The sequence below is a fragment of the Pongo pygmaeus genome, chromosome 17, assembly GCF_028885625.2.
Source record: "Pongo pygmaeus isolate AG05252 chromosome 17, NHGRI_mPonPyg2-v2.0_pri, whole genome shotgun sequence".
NCBI lineage: Eukaryota > Metazoa > Chordata > Mammalia > Primates > Hominidae > Pongo > Pongo pygmaeus.
Genome location: NC_072390.2, coordinates 34,831,352 through 34,849,846, shown reverse-complemented (window position 1 = coordinate 34,849,846; position 18,495 = coordinate 34,831,352). Strand labels below are relative to the sequence as shown.

At 40.3% G+C, this 18,495-nt stretch overlaps 1 protein-coding gene across 1 annotated transcript in view; it reads left to right on the top strand.

The window, feature by feature from the left end:
- CLUL1 (clusterin like 1) overlaps window positions 1-18,495 on the top strand; it is a 64,516-nt gene that overhangs the window by 215 nt on the left and 45,806 nt on the right. The window contains exons 2-3 of the mRNA XM_054460321.2: window positions 9,562-9,730; window positions 10,816-11,061. The gene's annotated coding sequence lies outside the window, so the exon portion shown is untranslated. The remainder of the gene's footprint in view (window positions 1-9,561; window positions 9,731-10,815; window positions 11,062-18,495) is intronic.

Genomic DNA, 18,495 nt, shown 5'->3' with positions numbered 1-18,495 from the left:
GGGTCAGTGGATTTCATGGTCTTGTGCCCACTGCTGCACCTCCATTCTTGTAAAATGGGTCCTCTGGTTCAATGTGATGCCGTGTGGGATCTTGTGTCAATAGAATAAATACTCAGATGTTCTGGCTGAAGCTTTGCAAGCAGAAAAGGCCAACCCATGACTGAAATAAGTGTTGAGCCCAGTCAAGATGAGTTCCTGCTCTTTCCAGGATAGATGGGATCTAGTGTAGATCACTTGACATCAAGAGACTGGCTGGTCTCCTTGAGGGATGGTGCTGTTCTGCATTCTGCATTCATCATCCTTGATGAATGAGGGACCCTGCTATTGGGCTCATGCACAGCCCCCATCTGTGCCACAATGAGCGCTCCATTCATGTTCCTATTGTGCCAACACTAGGGTGTCTGTAATCACTGAAAACATTATTGCTATCATTATTATTATTATTATTTTTTGAGACAGAGTCTTGCTCTGTCGCCAAGGCTGGAGTGCAGTGGCACAATCTCAGCTCACTGCAACCTCTGCCTCCCGGCTTCAAGTGATTCTCCTGCCTCAGCCTCCAGAGTAGCTGGGATTATAGGCATGCGCCGCCATACCTGGCTAATTTTTGTATTTTTAGTAGAGACAGTCTTTCGCCATGTTAGCCTGGCTGGTCTCAAACTCCTGACCTCAGGTGGTCTGCCCGCCTTGGCCTTCCGGAGTGCTAGGATTACAGGCGTGAGCCACCACTTGCTATTATTATGTTGAGCAAACTGTTTTCAATTATAAATAAGAAAAAATAAAAGATTATATTTTGCCTTTATTCCTTCTCTAATGCTATTCTTTATGTAGATGTGAATTTCTGAACTACATACTTTTTCTTTACTCTTGAGAGCTTGTTTGGAGGTTCCAGCAGGGGACCACAGCTACTCGTATACCCTTGATCAAAGACTGGTCCTCGTCTATCAAGGATGGTCGTCCTCTTCCACCAAGCGTGCAGCTTCTGGAGGGATGCACATGGAGTGGTGAGGGAGGAAGGGGACACCCGCCTAGCCAGCTAGCTCAGCCAAGCAGAATCAACTGTGGTGGTCAATGGGGTGACAGTGTCGCAGCCAGATTGCCCTCACATCCAACTCTTAAAGATATTCTTTTAACATTTCTTGCAAGGCAGGTCTACTCGTACAAATTCTCTAATTTTTGCTTGTTTGAGAAAGTCTTTGTTTCTTCTTTGCTTTTTTTTTTTTTTTGGAGACCGAGTCTCCCTCTGTCGTCCAGGCTGGAGTGCAGTGGCCTGATCTTGGCTCACTGCAACCTCTGCCTCCCAGGTTCAAGTGATCCTCATTCGTCAGCCATCTGAATAGCTGGGGTTACAGGCATGTGCCACCATGCCCAGCTAATTTTTGTATTTTTGGTAGAGACGAGGTTTTACCATGTTGGCCAGGATGGTCTTGAACATTCTTAACTTGTAAAGGATAGTTTCACGGGGAGAATTCTAGGTTAGTGTATTTTTCTTTCAATATTTTAAATATTTCACTCCACTTTCTTCTTGCTTGTGTGGTTTCTGAAGAGAATGATATAATTCTTATTCTTGTTTCTCTACAGGAAAGGTGGTTTCGTACCTCTGGCTTTTTTCAAGAATTTCTCTTTGTCTTTGATTTCCTACGGTTTGAATATGATATAATTATGGATAGATTTGGGGCTACTTATCCTTTCTGGTGTAGTCTGAGCTCCCTAGGTCTGTAGTATGGTGTCTTGTAATTGATTTGGGAAAATTCTCAGTCATTATTACCTCAAATATTTCTTCTGTTCCTTTGTGTTTTTTTAACTTGTGTCAACTTTTTAATTGATACATAATATTTTACATATTTATGGGGTACATGTGATACTTCATTACCTGCATAGAATGTGTAAATGATCAAGTCAAGGTGTTTGGACTATTACCTTGAGTATGTATCGTTTCTATGTGTTGGGAGCTTTTCAAGTCCTCTCTTGTAACAGTTTTGAAATATACAATGCCTTATTGTTAACTAGTCACCCTGCTCTGCTCTTAAACACTAGGATTTATTCCTTCTGTCTAACTGGGTGTTTGTACCCAGTAACCAATCTGTCTTCGTCCCCTCTACCCACATACCTTTCCCAGCCTTGGGTGTCTATCATTCTACTCTTTACCTCCATGAGATCGGCCTTTTTAACTCCCACATATGAGTGAGAACATGTGGTATTTGTTTTGCTGTGTCTGGCTTATTTCACTAAAGATAATGACCTTTTATTCCATCCAGGTCACTGCAAATAACAAGATTTCATTGCTTTTTCTTTTTATGGCCAAATAGTGTTCCATTGTTTATATAGACCACATTTTCTTTATCCATTTGTGCATTGATGAACACTGAGGTTGATCCATATCTTGGCTATTGTGAATAGTGCTGCAATAAACATGGGGGTGCAGGTATCCCTTTAATATACCGATTTCTTTTCCTTTGGATAAATACCCAGTAATGGGATTGCTGGATCATGTGGTAGATGTATTTTTGTTTTTTTGAGAAACCTCCATACTCTTCCATCATGGCTGTATTAATTTACATTCCCATCGACAGTATATGAGTTCCCTTTTTTTTTTCTGCATCCTCACCAGCATCTATTATTTTTGTCTTTATAATAATGGCCTTTCTAACCAGTGTAAGATGATATCTCATTGTGGTTTTGATTTGCACCTCCCTGATGATTAGTGATGTCAAACGTTTTTCCATATGCCCATTGGCCATTTGTATGTCTTGTTTTGATGAAGTCTGTTTGTGTCCTTTGCCCACTGTTTATGCTCCTTTTTTTCTTCTCTCTCTGGTATCCCCCTCACACATATATCAGACCTTTTGTAATTGTCCCACAATTCTTGCATTTTCTGTTCTTTTTCATTCTTTCTTCTCTTTGTATTTCAGTTTTGGAAGTTTCTATTGATATTCAAGCTCACTGATTCTTCCTCTGGCTCTATTCAGTCTATTAATAAGCCCTTCAAAGCCTTTCTCTTTCTTTCTTTCTTTTTTTCTTTCTTTCTTTCTCTCTTTTGTTCTTTCTTTCTCTATTTCCTTTCTTTCTTTCTTTCTTTCTCTTTCTTTCTCTCTCTCTTTCTTTCTTTCTTTCTTTCTCTCTCTCTCTTTCTTTCTTTCTCTCTCTCTCTCTCTCTGTCTTTCTTTCTTTCTTTCTTACCAGTTCTCACTGTGTTGCTCAGGCTAGCCTAGAACCCCTGGGCTCAAGTCATCCTCTCAGCTCAGCCTTCCAAGTAGGTGGGACAAATGTGCCATTCTATCATACCCAACAATTCCTCATTTCTGTTACAGTGGTTTTTATTTCTAGCATTTTCTTTGGATTCTTTCCTAGAGTTTCCATCTCTCTGCTTACATACACATTTGTTCTCTCATATTTTCCACTTTTTCCATTAGGGCCTTCAGCATATTAATTAATTATTTTCAATTCTAGCCTGATAATTCCAAAATCTCAGTTATATTTGAGTCTGTATCTATGCTTGGTTTGTCTCCTCAGACTGTGTTTTTTCCTTTTAGGATGTCCCTTATTTTTTGTTGAAAACCAGACATGATGTATCAGATAAAAGTAATTGAGGTAAACAGGACTTTAATATGAGATTTTGTGTTTATCTGGCTTGGAGTTAGGCTGTGTTTACTCTTTACTATAACTTTGGTGTCAGAGGCTAAAATTTCCTCTGCTGCCCTTGTTTTTGTCTCTCCTGTTATGTTTGTGTTTCCGTAGAGTCTGCGTGAATATGGTGTGAGGCTTGAAGTTCTTTAGCTGTAACCCCTCTTATTATACAGGAGCCTTACTGATGTGGTGGTAAGGTGGGAGGGTGGGAGTAAGTATTCAGCAGTCTTGTGATCAGGTCTCAGTCTTTTAATAAGCCTGAGTACTTCCCTTTCCCTTTCTCCATGTTAGAGTGGCCTGGAGTTGGGGGTATCCATTACCCCAGGTTGGTAGGCTTTGGTAAAACTGCAGTCTATCAAGTTGTGGTAAAATAGTTTCCCTGCGGTCTGGCTTTGTTAAGGAGAACAGAGGGCTCTGGGGGTATTTCAAAATTGCTGCTTTTCCTCTCTCCCTGTTGGAAGCACAGGGGGATTTCTCTTGTTCTTCACCCTGAGAGTCTGGTGGGGTTTCTGGAGGTAAAACTCAGGAAAGTATGAGGGCCTCCACACAAAGCGTCCACTGCAGTTTGTTCCATAGCCTCAGTTCTCTAATGGATCTATGAAGAGTTATCGATTTTCAATTTGTCCAACTTAATTCTTGTTTTGAGGACAGAAGTGATGACTTCCAAGCTCTTTATATGTCGAACCCAAACCCATATTACTTTCAATTAGCAATTGCATATAGCAATGGTACATTGCATTTATAGAAATATAACTGATGTTTCCCTGTGTATCTTTTTTGCTATTATGTTACTGAATTCATTTCTTAGTTTTAGGAGTTTTTAAAATACATCCCTTAGGATATTCTATATACATAATCATGTCATCTGCACATAGGGACAGTTTTGTTTCTTTTTCTAGTCTGTATTTCTTATTTCCTTTTCTTGCCTTATTGCACTGGCTAGAACCTCCAGCACTATATTAAAATAAGAGTGGTAAAATTGAACATTCTTTCTTTGTTGCTGATCTTGGGGGGAAAGTATTCAGTCTTTCACCAATGAGCATAATGTTAGCTGTAGGTGTTTTAAATCTTTACCCAGCTGAGCAAGTTACCCTTTATTGCAATTTTTTGAGAGTTTATATCATAAATGTGTTAAATTTTGTCAAATTTTTTTGCATGTATTGATATGATTATGTGATTTTTCTTCTTTAGTTACTGTAGTGGGTTGCATGGATTGATTTCTATTATTGAACCAGCCTGCATTCCTGGAATAAATCCCATTTGGTCATGATGTATAATTCTTTTTTTTATATTGCTGAATTCTATTTGCTAATATTTTGTTAAGGATTTTTGCCTCTGTGTTCATGAGGGATCTGGGCTGGTAGGTTTTTTTTTCCCCCCGCAATGTCTTTGTCTGGTTTTGGTAGTAAGGTAATTTTTTTTTTTTTTTTTTTGAGATGGAGTCTCACTCTGTCACCCAGGCTGGAGTGCAGTGGCACAATCTTGGCTGACTGCAACCTCCACCTCCCAGGTTTAAGCGATTCTCCTGCCTCAGGCTCCTGAGTAGCTAGGACTACAGGTACGCACCACCATGCCCGACTAATTTGGTATTAAGGTAATATTATCATCATAAAATGAACCGGGAAGTGTGCCCTCTTCTTGTATTTTTTTTTTTTTTTTGAGACAGTCTTGCTGTTGCCCAGGCTGGAGTACAGTGGTACAATCATGGCTCACTGCAGCCTCAAACTCCCAGGCTCAAGTGATCCTCCTGCCTCAGCCTTCCCAGTACAGGGGCAGGCTACCACATCTGGCCAATTTTTAAATTTTTCTTTTGTAGAGAGGGGTCTCACTATGTTGCCCAGAGGATCTCAAGCAATTCACCTACCTTGGCCCCTCTTCTTGTATTTTACAGAAGAATTATTGGTGTTAATTCTTCTTTAAAGTTTTGTTAGAATTCTTCAGTGAAGCTGTATGGGCTTGAAGATTTCTTTTTTTTTCTTTTTGAGATGGAATTTCACTCTTGTTGCCCAGACTGTAGTGCAGTGATGTGACCTCTGCTCACTACAACCTCTGCCTCTTGCGTTCAGGTGATTTTCCTGCATCACTCAGCCTCTGGAGGAGCTGGGATTACAGGCACCTGCCACCATGCCCGGCTAATTTTTTGTATTTTTAGTAGAGATGGGGTTTCACCATGTTGGCCAGGCTGGTCTCGAACTCCTGACCTCAAGTGATCCACCCACCTCGGCCTCCCAAAGTGCTGGGATTACAGGCGTGAGCCACTGTGCCCGGCTGAAGATTTCTTTTTGGGGAGTTTTAAATTATACAATCAATTTGCTTAATAGGTATAAGCTATTCAAGTTATCTATTTTATACTGGGTGAGTTGCAATAGTTTGTGGTTTATGAGTTTATATGGTCCATTTCATCTGAGGTATAAAATTTATTTGTGTAGTATTGTTGGTAGTATTCCCTTGTTATCTTTTTTATGTTCACATGATATATGGTGACAGTCCTGGTTTAATTCCTAATATTAGTAACTGGCTCACTCTCTTCTCTCTCTCTCTCTCTCTCTGGTCAGTCTTTCTAGAGGTTTGTCAATTTTGCTGACTTCTTTCCCCCAAAGAATCAGCTCTTTGTTTCATGGATCTTCTGCTTTTCTGTTTTCAACTTCATTGATTTCTGCTGTTTATTATTTCTCTCCTTCTGTTGGTTGTGAGTTTGTTTTGCTTTTCTTTTTCTACATATTCAACGTGAAATCTTACATTATTCATTTGGGACTTTTTTTCTTTTTTGATGTATGCATTTAGTATTCTAAATTTACTTCTTAGTACTGCATACTGCTTGAACTATGTCTGACAAATATTAATATATTGTTTTTAAATCTTTATTCAGTTCAGTGTATTTCTAAAATTTCCTTCTATGCCTCTTCCTTGACTTGTTATTTAGAATTGTGCTGTTTAGTTTCCGAGTATTTACATTTTCCTCTTCTCTTTCTGCATTGATTCCATCGTAGTCAGGGTGCATGCTCTGTACAGTTTCAGTTCTTTCAAATTTATTGAGCTTGGTTTAATGGATCTGGATACAGTTTATCTTGGCATATATATATATATACATACATATGTATGTGGGCACTTGAAAGTGTATCTGCTGTTTGGTGGAATGTTTGGAGTGTTCTATAAGTGATGATTAGATACTGTTGGTTGATGATGTCATTGAGGGTTCCGATAACCCTACTGATTTAAGTCTATTTAGTCTGTCAATTATTCAGAGAGAGAGGTGTTGAACTCTGCAATTTGAATTGTGGATTTGTCAATTTCTCCTTTCAGTTCTATTAGTTTTTTCTTCACATATTTTACAACTCTGTTGTTTGGTGCATACACATTTAGGATTGCTATAACTTCTTGGTGGATTGACCCTTTTACATAATGTCTTTTTCTGTCCCTGGTAATTGTAGTTGCTCTGAAGTCTATGTTATCTCAATATAAATAGACAACTCTGCTTTCTTTTGATTAATGTTTACATTATACATCTTTTTCTATTCTTTTACTTTCAACTTACTTGTATTATATTTGAAGTGAGCTTCTTGTAGACAGCATGTAATAGGTCATATATGTACATAGATATATATATTTTTCGAGATGGAGTTTCACTCTGTCACCCAGGCTGGAGTGTAGTAGCACTCACTGCAACCTCTGTCTCCCGGGTTCAAGTGATTCTCGTGCCTCAGCCTCCCCAGTAGCTGGGATTACAGGCGCATGCCACCATGCTGAGCTAATTTTTGTGTTTTTAGTAGAGGCAGGGTTTAACCATGATGGACAGGCTGGTCTCGAACTCCTGACCTCAAGCGATTCGCCCACCTTGGCCTCCTAAAGTGCTGGCATTACAGGTGTGAGCCACCGTGCCCGGTTTAATATTTTTAATCCACTCAGTCTTTGCCTTCTACTGGTGTACATAGACATTAGCATTTAATGTAATTGTTGATATGTAAGAGCTTGAATCTGTTATGTTTTTGCTTTCTCTATGTTTTCTCAGTTTTTAATTTCTCTGTTTTCTTTTTTTCTGCTTCATATTGGCTAATGAACACTTTGAATCATTCCATTTTGATTTACCTATAGTGTTTTTTAGTGTGTCTCTTTGCATAGCTTTTTTAGGGGTTACTTTAAGTATCTCATTATATATACATAATTTATCACAGTATATTGGTATTATTTCACCAGTTCAAGTAAAGTATAGAAATGTTTCCTCTCTACATTCCTTTACCTCATTTATAATATAATTGTCTTAGGTATTTCTTGTACATACATTTTAAACCAGATGAGTGTTATTTTTGATTTAGCTATCAAATAATTCCAAAAACTCAAGAAAAAAAGGAAAGCTTACTATATTGACCCATATTTTTATTTACCATGCTGTTTCTTCCCTCTTTATGCCCCATAGTTCCTTCTTCTGTTGTTTTCTTTTGTTTAGAGAACTTCCTAGCCATTCTATTGGGGTAGATCTCCTAGTGACAAATTCTCTTAGCTTTCTTTCCTCTGTGAATGTCTTTATTTCCCTCTTGGTTCCTGGAGGACATTCTCACTGGATATAGGATTCTTGGCTACTGGTTCTTTTCTTTTGGCACCTTTGTAAGTGTGCAGCCTGCTGTCAAAATAAAAATAAAAATAAAATAAAAATGAATGTTTTCCTTGGCAACATTCATGAAAGTATAATTCACTGAATGAGGAGGGACACCCATCTCTATAATCTGGAGGCCCATGCTCACCTCTGGATAGTACATCTGCAGAGAAATTGGGGAAATCAAAGTCTGTTGAGACTAGCAAGATAAATAAGGCAAAGGGATACAAAACCATATCCAAAGAGAAATAGTTTAAAGGAACTAAGGCTGTTTCTCCTAAAAAGAAAATAGTTGGAGACATGTGACCTGCAAAGAAACAGGACTTTTTCTATGGGGTTCCAAGGGGTTTCTATGAGAGAATGATAAAGGAAAGAGATTTCAGCTTAGTCTCAGGAAGACTTTTCAACAACCAAACCTGCCCAAAGATGGACTGCCCTGCCTAAGGATTGTGTTCTGACATTAAGGGTATGGAGGTATGGGTTAGATGAATATTTTACCAAAATGCCACAGATATTTCAGGCTATTGACATTGTAATGTCATACTAGGCAACTCCACTTCAATATGAGTCTCTATGATGTAAAATGAAATGGGATGTGTTTTGATAGAGAGTTGCAAATTTCATTTTGATGTTAGCAACCACACAAAATTACTTTTCCTACATAAGAACATGTTATTACTCTAGTTGATGATGACTGCTTACAGGAAATGTGTCTGCTTTGTTAGGAATCTTGCCTAATATATCTATAATTCAAGATGGTATTACAAAGTGACATATATGATTTGAACATTAGCACTTAAAATAGCACTTATTCTGTACCATGCACTGTCTAGGAGCTTCTCTACATATTCCATTATTATCTTTATTTCACAAGACAGGGAACTAAGGCATGGAGAGATTAAGTAATTTGTGCAATATTACCTACCTAGTAAGTGGTAAAGGAAAGATTGGAACCCATTCTGACTCCATAATCCAGGCTCAAAGCCAATATACTATCCACCACCCTAACTCTTTAGTTTAATCAACTTGTCAGGAATGATTCAAAAGTTATTGTACAGTTATTTATCTGTAAATTAAGGGGATAATTGCCCAGTCAATAAATGTGTCCCCTTCAAAGGTCACATACTTAACCAATGGTGCTACTGGGCTCAGAACATTTTTGGAACTATGATTTTGGTGACAACCAAAAAACCTCCAGTACATTCCTCTGAACATTCTCCAGAGGCAAATCTTTCTCCATGGAGATTGGGCTTCATTTTTTGAATTAGCCTGAAGTTGTTTGAGGTCAAATCTGATGAAAAGAGCGGCTGGGGAAGCTGGATATTTTCGTTTGTTATTTAAAACAGTAAATGCCACCTAAATGAGGAGGCTACTTTCTTCGAATGTTTTGTAAACTGGCTTTGAAGGTACTTCTTTAAAAAAGAAGCACAAGAAAGATGGTGACTGGCAACAGCATCACTGGAATACGTCTCTAATCATCAAGGCAACCCACACTCATTTGGATGTGTGCATCTGGTGATGTTATTATTTTTAAAGTTATGTGCCACAAAGATGCATTCTTTGCTATATAAAAGAGCTGTTGTTACATTTATAAAGATATAAAAAAGGGAAAGGAGAAGGCACCAAATGGAAGATTCTTAGGCATTAAGTGCTCAGACAGCATAGATCTTCATTAGGTGACATCAGGGAGAAAAGACACAGACTTTGCCATCTCAGGTAGAAGTATCAAAGTCATCAGCCTCCTAGTAAGACAGACCTGGGTTTGAAGCTCTGCACAGCCATTTCCTAGCTGGTCTGGGGGAAAATTACTTCTTCAAGCCTCAGTGTCTTTATCTGTAAAATAAGGGGAATTATATTACCTTGTCAGGATGTTGTCAGAATTAGAAATAATTTAAAAAGGTCCAACACAAGTAGGTCAATCAAGGGAAGATGTTAAAAATAACAACAGGTAAATTGTACTCCCAAAAGATAAAGTGGATACATAGATGCATCTTTCTCACACACAGAGTACAATAACCTCAGAAAAATATTGCCTAGAGTAAACATGCCTGCCAAGCCAATGTTCACCATCCAGGAATACGGAGAGGATATTTGGGATATGGGGGGGAGTGAAATTTTACAATTGTATTGCTCTTTAACAAGGGTAGACTTGCAAGCTGCACTGCCTTTCCTGCCCTCTGGCTACCTGTTCCAGCATCCGGAGTTTGTGAACCTGGGGCCCAAGGACAGCACCTGGCATGGGCAGGCCCACTTGGTGGCTCTCTCAGGGCTGCTGCAGCTGTGTCAGTGTCCCCACAAGGAGGCTGACATCCAGCCATGACCCTTGCATTAAGCCCAGCAGTAGGGCAGGGGAGCAACTGCTCAGAGGCACCTTTGACTTGGCACATAAGCACCCACTACTTTTTTCCCCTCCTGCTGTATCTGCCCAGAGCGAGGCTCTCTTTTGGTCCTGCCATAGAAATGCTTTTTTTTTTTTTTTTTTTTTTTTTTTTTTTTTTTTTTGTTAACTGAATTAGGTTGCCAAGTTTGAAAAATCAGGAATTTCACATAAGCATCCCTATTTCTGGCTTCTTTTGAAAAAGTGAATGTTCTTTCCACAGTGAGCCCACATTCCTTCCTGACAACCATCACCGTTCAGCTGGAGCAGAGAGGGGTCTGCTCGCTTCAGATCGGGACTCGCAGGTCCTCTGCAGGCCCCGCCCACCCGGTGTCACCTGCAGGCCCGGGCCGCGGGCTTGGTTTCCACCCTGGAGGTTGCTGACACCGTGTGCCCTCGGCTCTGACTTCCAGCCGGTGGCACAGACGCCTCCAGGGGGCAGCACTCAAGCGCATCTTAGGAATGACAGGTGAGAACATCCTCCGGGCCCCAAATTTCTCTCCTTGCCGCTCTTGCCCATTTCTCCGGAGATCCAGAGAAAGCCGCTTCCAAGTCCAAGGCCGGGCTCCGCAGATGCCCGGACCTCCGGCGCGGACAGAACAAAGCAACTGTTCTTGCCGGGGAAGGTAGAAATACTGTGGGCTGCTTCAGAGGCTGCCAGCAAAACTCAGGCAATCTCCTGGGCTGTTCCAATCCATTTACTCTCTTTTTCAAAACAAGAGGAGGAGGTAGAGGCGGGGAGACACAGCATCCCTGCAAAACTACTGGCAAAAACTAAGCGGAGCCGGGTGTGGTGGCTCACGCCTGTAATCTCAACACTTTGGGAGGCCGAGGGGAGCCGATCACTTGAGGTCAGGAGTTGGAGGCCAGCCTGGCAGACATGATGAAATACAAAAATTAGCCGATTGTGGTGGTGCATGCTTGTAATCCCACCTACTTGGGAGGCTGAGGCAGGAGAATCGCTTGAACCCAGGGGGCGGAGGTTGCAGTGAGCCTAGATTGTGCCACTGCACTCCAGCCTGGACAACACAGTGAGATTCTGTCTCAAAATAAATAAATAAATAAACCCAAGTGGAAAAAGAATTACTCTGAAAACGATCACATCCAAGGATAAATGCTCATACAGTTTATGGAATTATCAGCCCAACTTGACAAAATCAGTATTTGAGGAAACTGTGGATGAGCCCCCTGATTTCAATCCCCATTCTGCCAGGTCCTGGTTAACTGAGGTTAACGAAGTAAAAGAGCTGTAGACACTATTAGCTGCTACCTTAAACCGATTACTCTAGCTTAGCCTACTTTCCACGTACAGATTTTACCAGTGGACAACATGATGCTTTATCTTGTTTTTCTCTCCCTGGGACTTCTCTCCAGACATTGAAAACAGAAATGCTAATAAGGCCACTTTTACCTGTCTGATGCAAGAACAGAATTTTCAAACTCAACATTAATGCAACTCCTCAGTCCCTGACAATGGCGGGTGGGAAAGTTTCTAAAAATATGCAGCAGCACAATTATCGGGAGGAGATGAGATACTGTTACCTAATAAAGATGCCATAAATAGAGAATGATGAACTACCATGGGAAATGAATCCATAGAAGAGGACATGCTGGAATGTGGGACAGTAAAAATCACTTAAACTTTGCGTGACCTTGAAGAAAGTCACGATGATCTGTTTTTCCAGGTCCCTCAAACAGCACGGTGAGATGTGGCTGTTTCCCAAGTCTTCCTCTCCAGTGCACTGAATTTAGACCCTTTGTGGGTCTTCCTTCTTTCGACAGCCTGGAGTCTCTCTTGAGTCTAAAGGCTGCCTGAGTTCCTCTCTAACATCCTCTAGGCGATATCAGCTAATCAGATAATGAATTCCACGGAGGCAGCAGTGGGAACAGAAGTACCTCTCTTGGATAATTTAGAACACTGGTGAGCAGAGGGTCAGATCACCCTGGGGTTGGTGTCACAACCAAAAAAGTGGCTGTGGCACTGAGTTCTTGAATGGTTTTCTACAGCTGGTCCAGATTTTCCATGGGCTCACCTTTAAATTAAAAGAATTTCTGCACTTTGAAGAATTTGAAAACAAAGCCATGTGTGAGAATATGAGATCCACTCATATGCCCTTGCAAGAAATAGGTTGCATTCCTTTTTCTGGACTTAAAAAAAAAGCACCTCCTCTTTTTTTTTCAGAAGGCATATATGTAAATGATTCCAAATTAATCTTTAGCATGTGCCCATGTTGTTCTGATTTACTAAACTTTAAAAATATGTCCATTGTTCTCTGTTAACAGTTTTTGGCAGCTTTTTCAGAGATTGAAATATGTGAGCAAATTAGAGAAATGAGTACAATTATTAGCTAGTACCATTCAACAAGCACTAAAGATACAAATACCTCTACAATACATAAAAAGAATGATTATAGTAGATTTTATAATGCCATATAAGGTTTCTTATTTAACTTCATTCTTAATTTTCAAAATAAAATGAAATTACATAGAAGCAAAGTAATATAGTTACCAGAATAGTATTTTTACATGTCTTTGTTTTTTGTTGTTGTTGTTGTTGTTTTTGAGGTAATTATGTGATGTTGTAGAAAGAACAGAGACCTGGGTTAGATAAAATTCCGGTTGTCTACCAGTTTGTGATAGTGAGCAAATTACTTAACTTCTATGATCCTTATCTTATTTATCTATGAAATAGGATTGGTAATACTCATATCAGAAGGTTGAAAGGATTAAATGAGGCGCTATGTAAAATTTCTAACATGGTGCCTGGGACTGTAGGAGATGCTTAATAAAGATAGCTTTCATTATTATTATTAGCTTTTTCAGGTGACGGTGATTTTAAATGTTTAGGTAATTTTTTAAACTTTAGAAATAGTTGACTTTCAAATGATTAAGACTGCTTATTTTAATTATTTATTTTTATCACCAGATTTATTTTTATTACCCAAAATGTCAATGACTGTCATAAAGATAAAAATTAATAATAATTGTCCAGGTGCAGTGGCTCACGCCTGTAATCCCAGCACTTTGGGAAGCTGAGGTGGGTGGATCACAAGGTCAGGAGATCGAGACCATCCTGGCTAACACGGCGAAACCCCATCTCTACTAAAAATACAAAAAATTAGCCGGACGTGTTGGCAGGCGCCTGTAGTCCCAGCTACTCATAGTCCCAGCTACTCAGGAGGCTGAGGCAGGAGAATGGTGTGAACCCAGAAGGCGGAGCTTGCAGTGAGCCGAGATCGCGCCACTGCACTCCAGCCTGGGCGACAGAGCCAGACTTCGTCTCAAAAAAAAAAATTAATAATAATTTAAACCCGAAGTATGAACTGAATTATTTCCCTTAATAGCACATCACATAGGCTGATGATAGTTTTGGTGACTGGTTTATCTACCCTTCCTAAAAGCAAACTGTTGTTAGATGGATGATCACTTGCATGTTGTGATGGAACTCAGCAGTTGGATTTTATTTTTTATTTTTTATTTGCTTCAGTAGCATTAGCCTTTCCTACCAAGATTCGAACAATCCATTTGCCTTTTTTTCCCTAAAATCTCTCATACATTATAAATACTATATACTGGCTAAATATTTCCTGGACAGACATAAAGGACACATAAATCAGTCTCTGTATGATGTTTCTTACTGTAAAGGAGTTTATCTGGTTCAAGACCAGGACATTTATTCCATATCAGGTTTCTACAGTTCAGGCAAAAGTTTGAGGATAAGTACTTACTGCAAAAAGTCTTCTATTGTTCTCAACCATTTTCTCGCTTAGCATATGCAGAGATTTGAAATGGTCAGTGGTACAATAGTTGTGTCTGCATATTTCTCTTGTAGAATATTAGAACACGGGATTTGCAGTTTACAGAGAAGGCTGGCAAGGTGTTTGGAAATACACTCAGAAACCTGAGGAAATTTGTGGAAAGAGAGGCTTATTATTTCTAGAAATATGCTAGAGTACATTTTGATTGTACACCTGAGGAATTAATAGATTAAGTAGTTTTATAAGGATTGGGATTAATAGAATACTGGCAGTGAAGTTTGTCTTAGGACTTCTTAATTGGATAATCAGTGAAGTCACCAGATCCCAGTTAGAGACAGTTCCAAGTTTTACAAAACTCAAGATAACTGTCCAAGAGCTGTAATGGCTTAACCATCTTTGAATAATACCTCTCAAGAAGCTGTATCATAAGAAATAAAAATCTACATTTTAAAAAATTGGCTGTAATCATAGGGTGACTAACTGTCCCTGTTTACCCAGGACTCAGGGTTTCCCAGGTTGAGGGATGATGGGTACTAAAACCAGGACAGTCCCAGGCAAACTGGGACAGTTGATCACCCTACCCAATGGCCTCATCTGTCTCATTAAAATATCTGGATTACTTCATGCCTCAAAAATATCCTTGGCTTACCTGACTCTAGACAGTCAAGATTTTATTAATTGTCTACTGTATGCCACTTTCTGGAGGTGATATTATTCAACTGATAGACGAACATCACTGATTGAAATATTTTGTGGTTTTCATGCTTTGTATCTTGTGCTGATAGCCCCACATGGATATTTCTGTTTCCAAGTTTGTGTCACTTCTGGAGATATTAGCCTGAACTCAGCAAAATAGGATGATCAAAATGAACCTTTCCAGTGAATTCTGTCCTTGTTGTGCTGTTGTCATCTGACTTAGATATACTGGCCGGGCGCGGTGGCTCACACCTGTAATCCCAGCACTTTGGGAGGCTGAGGCGGGTGGATCACTTGAGATCAGGAGTTCGAGACCAGCCTGGCCAACATGGTGAATGAAGCCCTGTCTCTACTAAAAATACAAAAATTAGTTGTGCATGGTGATGTGTGCCTGTAATCCCAGGTACTCAGGAGGCTGAGGCAGGAGAACTGCTTGAACCAGGGAGTCGGAGGTTGCAGTGAGCCCAGATCACACCACTGCACTCCAGTCTGGCAACAGAGTGAGACTCCATCTCAAAAAAAAAAAAAATTAGCTGGATGTGGTGGCACATGCCTATAATCCCAGCTACTTGGAAGGCTGAGGCAGGAGAATCGCTTGAACCCAGGAGATGGAGGTTGCAGTGAGACGAGATCATGCCATTGCACTCCAGCCTGGGTGTCAGAGCGAGACTCCATCTCAAAAAATAAAAATAATAAAAAATAAATAAATACATAAATAAATGAACACATAAATTAGATATACCAAGAAAAGTATAAAAAAGTCTTGTGTGAACATAAATGAAAATTGGCCAAAATAGGTAACAGACAGGGTCAGGCGTGGTGGCTCATGCCTGGAATCCCAGTACTTTGGGAGGCTCAGGTGGGAGGATCACTTGAGGCCAGGAGCTCAAGACCAGCTTGGGCAACAAAGCGAGACCTCATCTCTATGAAAGAAAAAAAAATTTTAAAGAGGTAATGAACAACTTGCTTGCCTTCCTGCCTGCCTTCCCTAAAATACTAAGTTAAATGCAATACATGCCCTGACATTGTAGTTTGCTTTCACAAAGACTTACTGAATACTTACTCTAGGCTAAATCTTGTGCTACATGTGGGGCTACAGGGATGAAAGAGAATTGGTCCTGCCCTGAGGAACCTTTCATTTAGTACAGAGATTTAGTGTGTGCTGGTTGGTCTCTGTTCTCCCCCTCTCCTCCAGATCTATTCTCTATTTCTTCCCCTCTCCCTGCCTCCAGGAAGGGGGGCTGGATCACCGTGGCTCATTGCTCTGTGGCTTCTGATTGAGTTCAGCCAATGGGAGGCATCATTTTGGCGTGGCAGCTCTGGCTGTGCCTCTGCAATTGCAGTTCCCTCCTCCAAGGCTCCGGCACTCACTGGGTTCCTGTATCCAATAACAGACTCCCTTAACTGCCCACTTCTGAAAATAGTTTCTTCATAAAGCTATTTTCATAATTTCCTCTGATGTGCCTTCTGTTTCCTATACAGACCGTGATTCAATAGGAAAATAAATTATTGAAATAGAGGAAGAGACGTGTAATAATAGAGGTATACACAAGTAGAATGGGGCAATAAATGGCGCATTTTCGCACCATCAAGAGTGCCCATGTAACAGAGATAAGTAAATGCATCTTGAGCTGAACACTGAAGGATAAAAAACAAAGGGGAGAAAGACCTAGAAGGGGCAATATACAGCAAGGAGGGAAAATAAACTATTGTGGATTCATGCAAATGTTAGCATTTAGGACATCTGGAAGCTAGAGGTGGAGTGGAAAAGGAGAGAGTGATAGGAGCTGGGGTCAGAGAGTTTCAGGGTGGGGAAGGTCTTGCAGGACCTTGTAGGTCATTGTAAAGCATTTGGATTTTATTCTAAGGGTCACTGGGGTGTCGTTAGAGACTTTTGAGCAAAGAGGTGCATGCTCTGACTGAACTTTATTCTGTGAACAATGAGAATGAACTAGATGGATTTAAATATGGGCATACCCTGAAAGAAAATTACTTAAGATCCTTGCTACTCAAAGTATGATCCAGGACCAGCTACATTGGCATCAGCTGGGAGCTTGTTAGAACTGCAGAATCCCAAGTCCCCGAGACAAACTGAATCAGAACCTGCACTTTAACAAGATCCCAGGTGGCCCATTTATATGGTAGAGTTTAAGAAGCATTGGTTTAAAAGATCCCTCTGATAAGAGCGTGGAAGATACATTTGAAACAGAATAGACAAGTCAGAGAGAGGTGGGAAGGGCCTAAAACAGGGAGGAGTAGGGAGGTAAAAGAGGTGACAAATATAAAAGAAGAAAATGAGCAGCACAATGTAGACAATTCCTAAATACTTAAAAAATTTTTTTTTTACATCCTGGCCAACACGGTGAAACCCCGTCTCTACTAAAAATACAAAAAAAATTAGGCGGGCGTGGTTGGAGGAGACTGTAGTCCCAGCTACTCAGGAGGCTGAGGCAGGAGAATGGCGTGAACCCAGGAGGCGGAGCTTGCAGTGAGCTGAGATCACACCATTGCACTCCAGCCTGGGTGACAGAACAAGGCTCCATCTCAAAAAAAAAAAAAAAAAAAAAAAAAATTGAAATAATTATAGATTCACAGGAGGTTGCAAAGAAATGCATAGGGAAGAACAATGCACACTTTACCCAGCCTCCTCCACCATTAACATCTTATACAACTATATTACAATATCAAAAACAATCAAATGACATTACTACAACCCATAGAGCTTATTCAGATTTCACCAGTTATTAGATGCACTTGTGTGTGTATATGCATATAGCTCTGTATAATTTTATCATAGGTGAAGCTTTGCTACCACAATCAAGATATTCAAGCCATTAGCAGAAGACTTTCTGGTGTTACCTCCTTATAGCCACATCCATCCCTCCATCATTAACCCCTGGGAACAACTAATCTGTTCATCTCTATAATTATTCTATTTCACAGATGTTTTATAGATGGGTACGTGCAGTATGTATTTTTTGGGATTGGTGACAGAGCAAGACAGGATCTCACTCTGTCACCCAGGCTGGAGTGCAGTGTCATGATCTTGGCTCATTGCAGCCTCCACCTCCTGGGGTCAGGTGATCCTCCCACCCCAGCCTCCTGAGTAGCTGGGACTACAGACACGCGCCACCTCGCCTGGCTAATTTTTTGTATTTTTGTAATGATGGGGTTTCACCATGTTGCCCAGGCTAGTCTAGAACTCCTGGGCTCAAGTGATCCAACCGCTTTGGCCTCCCAAAATGCTGGGAGTACAGGCATGAGCCACCACTCCCACCAGCTTTTTTCATTCATAATTTCTTTGAAGTTCATCTAAGTTGTGTGTATCATTATTTCACTCCTTCCAATTGCTGAGTAGTATTCCATGGCTTGGATGTACTAGAGTTTATTTATCACATTCAACCCATTAAAGGACATTTGGGTGGTTTCCAAGTTTCCAGTTTTGGGCT